The sequence below is a fragment of the Mastomys coucha genome, unplaced genomic scaffold (genome assembly GCF_008632895.1).
Source record: "Mastomys coucha isolate ucsf_1 unplaced genomic scaffold, UCSF_Mcou_1 pScaffold21, whole genome shotgun sequence".
Lineage (NCBI taxonomy): Eukaryota > Metazoa > Chordata > Mammalia > Rodentia > Muridae > Mastomys > Mastomys coucha.
In genome coordinates this window covers 62,203,818-62,208,285 of record NW_022196904.1, presented here as the reverse complement: position 1 = coordinate 62,208,285, position 4,468 = coordinate 62,203,818, and the positions used below count along the sequence as shown (strand labels likewise).

Here is a 4,468-nt window from a genome sequence, read left to right as displayed (position 1 = left end):
ACAACAGAAGGAAAAGAGCCCAAGAGAGACACAAGAATCTTGAGACCCGCTCATTTGCATTCAGGGATCCCAAGAGAACATTCAGCTGAAAAGTATCCTGTAGATGCAGAGGGCCTGGTGTAGACTCATGCAGACTTTGTGCATGCTGCCTCAGTCTCTGTGTGAGCACAGCGGTTAATCATGCCTTTTTCTTTTCAGAGATATCCTGGTTTCAGTGAAAAGCCCCTAGGTTGATTCAGAGATCAGAAGGGAACAAATGTGCTCCAGGGGTCCTTTAAATCTAAACCCCTCATCACTAGAATAAATTTTCTTATTTCTCCAAAATTGGTACATGTATAGAGACATGAAATTCTCTCATAGCCTCCATGGATATCTTAGGACTTTTTCTTTTTTTCCAGAAAGGGTTTCTAAGTGTAGCCCTGGCTGTCCTAGAACTCACTCTATAGTACAGGCTAGCCTCAAACGCAAAGATCCACCTGTCCCTAGTGCTGAAATCAAAGGTGCCACCACCTATGAGGACTTTCCTTATCATGCTAAAGAGTACATCTTTCATCCTACTAGGCCCTATGAACACTGACAAATTTATTCTTATTTGTTGTTTACTATTGTTATGTAAACAAGCAGGTGTGCTATGTGCCCAATACAAATTTCTTTGCAAAAACAAACATGGTAAGGATTTACTGAAGATGCTAAAGACTGTGATTAAGAACGCAGTCCAAGTCACAGTCAATAAGCCTCAGAGCTTGGATTTGAACCTGTGTCCTTTACTGATAGACTGTAATAGTATTACTCTCCAAGAATCTTTTCTAGTAAAGAAGAAAAACTGTAATAGGAAAGCAGAACTAGATAGCTTTAATGGATAAAAGCTAGGTAGGTGCTAGGGGAAGCTGGATGAGTGCAAAATGTGATTTTAAAAAGAGGGAGCTAGAAGGCAAGACTGGACTACTTCTAAGCAGTTCCAAGAATGGGAGAAGATAGTTTGGCAAACGGTGGATGAGGACTGCAGCAGATGGGCACCCTGCACATAGACTCAAATCCAAACACTGTAGAAGATACAAGGAGAGGTAGGGGAAGAGCAGTATGTCCACAAGATAGGGAGAGAAACGTTGATGTTTAGAGATGGGGCACGTTACAAAAGGCCTTAAGGAAACAGAAAAAAAGTCAATGAAAAAAAAAAGAATGAAGAATGTACTGGGAACCAAGAGGATAAGAGGATGTGGAGTGGGGGCAAGGCCAAGGAAGGAAGATGCTGTTTGGTACAACTGCCCCCATTCTCGGACATCTCTAAAACACAAATGTAGCTGTTGTGTAGCTGATAATGTATAAGGAAATGTGTGTGAGGGGAGAATAGGGTGGCATGATTTAAACAGGCTCCATCTCTACAGTGCTTTTGATGGGTAGCACAGCTGTGGTGGCCATTCCCGGAACGTGTTTACAGGCCATGAACAGAGCACTGTTCTGCCCAGCTGCAACACAGGAAGGCTAATAGGCTGGACTCCTATTAATTCCTTGCCTATTCATTATTACAGTGACCTTAAACTCCCTGCTGGGCATTCAAGTGGGATGCCATTTGTCACACTCTTGGAATTCTATTGCAATTCTGTGCTTACAAACCAGGAAAACTTCTAGCCATCTTTTGGCAACATGGAACATTTACATGAAACTCTTTGAGCAATTGTCACCACTGCTGTGTGAACAGGGAATAAGTGGCACTTTATCTTTCCTGTTTATCTTCTCTGATCACTTGTTATAACATAAGCACGTTTCACATCCGTGCACGCATCACATTGAGAATTTTAGTCAGTGCTGTACTCTCCTGGTAAGCAGGTCAAGTGATCCTGAGGAGCTGGGTGTACTGAATGTTTCTTTATGGAATGATGGTTTCAACCCTGTGTCTTTGAGCATCTAGGCAAAGCTTCAAGGAGGAATTTGTGAGATTAGAGGTCCTAGGAAGGTAGAGATACACTGGTTTGGATGGTCTAGAGTGTACGAGGCCTGTCTGTATAACGTAGGACTCTCCTCAATAGGAAGTGGTGTTAGGAATGCAAGCAAAGTGCCCTTAAAATCACAGGGAATCCATTACGATGACAGCGGCACATTTTGCAGTTACTCTGAGTGGAGTATGTTACACAGAACAGATTAAAGAACAAACGCCCAGAAAAGTATCAGCAAGCTATCAGGAGAATAGCACATGTACTAAATGAGGCCATCTTGTTGGATATGCCACAGAGAAGAATCTACAGGAATGGGTGGCCAGTAGCTATTGTTTCTAAGAGAACAGGCATCTGAGGACTTCATTTGTCCCAGCCTAAGAAAAACAGGAACCATTGAATTGTCATGAAATAATCCTAAGCCAGTGTGGGGATGCACTCATGTCACTGGATGCTGCCCTAATCATTTTTGCCAAGTGCCTTAAAATTTCCAAAATAATATCCTCACATGGTGGTAGGCTCATGTTAAGAAATTTAGCTCCCCTCTTCCCATGATTAGAAGGAGAGCTCCTAACTCAGAAAAACTACTCAAGTCTATTAAAGTATTTCTTTAATTATTTGGTTTCAAGATGGGAAAGCTGTAATTGACCAAGGTCGTTCAACCTTGGGTGTGCTATAGAAGACTTCCACTAGAATTTTGGCCTTTGGCATATGTACACATCGTGTACTTTAACTGGTACACGCAGATGTTAGGGTCACACGAATTGATGTCTCTCTCCATCTTTACAGCCATCTCATTCTCCATCTTAGATTTTTGACACTCAAGTGTGTGAGAGATCCTCAAGTCCTTGATTTGTTTGTCATTACGTTTAAGTACATTTAAAAGAAGAGAATTTAAGTTCTACCTTTCCTTACTGGTGTTTAAAAAAATAAAATACATCTTCCTCCTTCATTTCTATTGACCTCCATAGGTTTTATTACTACAACTCTTTTTTTTAAAAATAATGATTTGTTTAATTCACTTTACATCCCAACCATAGGCCCTCCTCCTCCAAGGGTCCCCCTCACACAGCCTTTCCCTCTCCTCTTCTCCTCTGAGTAGGGGCAGGCCCTCTGCGGTTCCAACCCCCTCGACCATACGGAGTCCCTTTACTGCAGCTCTTACACGAGGTGGATTGGGGACTTTCTATTAGATCTTCCTGTCACTTGAGAGACTTTTTTCATCTTTTCATCACAGCCCCTGTGCGTTTTAGTTTGGTTTGGAGCATTGATCATGGCTAGAAGAGAACCCTGAGCAGAACTTGGTTGGTAGAGATCCCTTCTTCTGACTCCATCTCAGAGTGAGAGATCCCAGCACCACACTGCTAGGCAGACTTCTGCTCTTGGTTGTTGTAATGCCGTATTTGAGATTTAGAAGGGTTCCTTTGGTGGCTCGCTATTGCTCAGTCTTATCGTTCACCTGAGTGGAGTCTGTCAAACACTCTTTCTGCATGTTCATTGGCATGATCCATGTGCCCACTCCATTCTTTCTGCTACTTTACGGAAGTGTTGTGGTTGACTTGTAGATGGGATGCCAAGCTCACCACCAGGGAATGAAGTCTTCTGTGTTCTGTGATACAGTGCTTCCTGTACTGTTTGAGCCTCTTTATTGCTAGATTTTATGATGTATAAACACATGCCTAGGATGTTGCAGCTATAATGAATACTGTGGCCAGTTAATTTTCTGTTCTTTGAAATTCCTCACAAATAGAAAACTCCAATTAGGTTTAGTCTCCTCTATTCTGTGAAAGCTTTTAATAGAGGTGGAGAATTGTCATTTCCTTCAGTATCTGAGAGAACTTGTTAGGGAGGCATCTAAGAGTATAGTTTTTTTCTTAAGGTTTTTAATAAAAATTCATTTCTTGTTCATATATTTATGCATATATATAGTGAGTCATACTAATTTTTTATAATTGATGTTTATGTAGGCTCTAATCTTTCTATAACATGCTTCTATAAAATGTAACTACTAGAAGTAACCATAATTTGAATGTTCTACTTTCTCTGTATATGTTCAAAAATATGTGTGATGTATACATATTGAAGGAGTGTGGTCAAATGTGGAGGACAGAGCAGAATGTCCAATGTCTTTCTCTATGGATCAGTGCCTTGTTGTCTTGAACAGGGTCTGCCACTGAACTGGAAGCTTGCCCTTTCTGCTAGGCTGCTTGGCCAGCAAGCTCTGGGGATCTGCCTGTCTTCACTCAGTTCTGGGGTTACACGGACATGCAGCCATGCCTGACTGACATGGGTGTTAGGGATTTGAACTCAGATTCTAATGTGGTGCAGCAAGCCCTTTACCTGCTGGGACACCTCAGTCCTGCTGTTGTATTCTTTTATGTTTTATATGTTAGTAAGATCTGCAGTATCACCTTCCACGATACTAGCTAGTTGTTTCACTTCTTTTCTTCCGTAACAAAGATTTACCACTTCTTTTTTTTTTAATTTTAGATATTTTCTTTATTTACATGCGAATTTCTCCATTCCCAGTTTCCCCT

The 4,468-nt window shown here is 41.3% G+C and overlaps 1 protein-coding gene across 5 annotated transcripts in view; it reads left to right on the top strand.

Moving 5' to 3' along the window:
* Positions 1 to 4,468, top strand: part of Mctp2 (multiple C2 and transmembrane domain containing 2) — a 236,585-nt gene that overhangs the window by 212,380 nt on the left and 19,737 nt on the right. The window lies entirely within an intron of this gene.